The sequence below is a fragment of the Egretta garzetta genome, unplaced genomic scaffold, assembly GCF_000687185.1.
Source record: "Egretta garzetta isolate BGI_Z169 unplaced genomic scaffold, ASM68718v1 scaffold85, whole genome shotgun sequence".
NCBI classification, from domain to species: Eukaryota; Metazoa; Chordata; class Aves; order Pelecaniformes; family Ardeidae; genus Egretta; species Egretta garzetta.
In genome coordinates this window covers 2,703,095-2,703,915 of record NW_009259718.1, presented here as the reverse complement: position 1 = coordinate 2,703,915, position 821 = coordinate 2,703,095, and positions in this window count along the sequence as shown.

The window sequence follows — 821 nt, the reverse complement described above, 5'->3', positions numbered from 1 at the left end:
GGAGCAGCCGGTCTCTCTCCCCTGCCCCTCCCGGTGCTCACCCCGGGCGGGAGGTCTCCGCTCCCGGCTTCTCCCGCAGCGCCGGGGGGCAGCCCCGCCAAGTATCTTTTCTGCATCTTTTATTTCAGGCGACTGAGACGCCGACATCAGCGATGCGCTTTCTGCCTCGCAAACTTTCCCCAAGCGTTGTTGTGTCCGAAATAAATTTTCTAAACAAGCATTTGCCTCCCAAATACGGATATAATCTTCCTGGGCTTTCCTTTTAATGAGTTCCATTGAATCGATGCTGCAAAGCTCTTTATCATATAGTGCAATACGGAATGCGGCGTTGTACACATATGGTTTAGTTTTTTCCCCCTAATTCTTGCGAGCTGGGCAGCTTTGAGCCGGGAAAGGCATATTTATACGTATTTGACTCCTTCCACATTCTAAGACGCTGCAGTGGTATAGGATGGTTTGGGAGATCTGTTGGGGCAGAGAGATTAAACTAAGTCTCGGGCAAACGCACTTTAAAGAGGATGCCAGGGAAGCGAGTCTGTCCTTAAGACAGAGCTGAAAATGTCCTGGAAAAATCTTTTATCACTGTTGCGGGGAATAGGCTAAGTACGGAGAGAGCAATTGTAATGGCAAACGCTCAAGAATAAGAGTTAAGATCCCGTGTAAAAAAAAAAAAAATACATGTATGTTTATATAAAGGAGGGGGGAAAAGAGAAGGAAGGTACGTATAAGCCGCTTATAAAAGAGAATGCGTGCAAAGCCGGGAGGGCTGTGGGGCGTGGGTGCGGCAGGGGCCGCGAACGCGAGGTCTGGCGTGCGGGGCG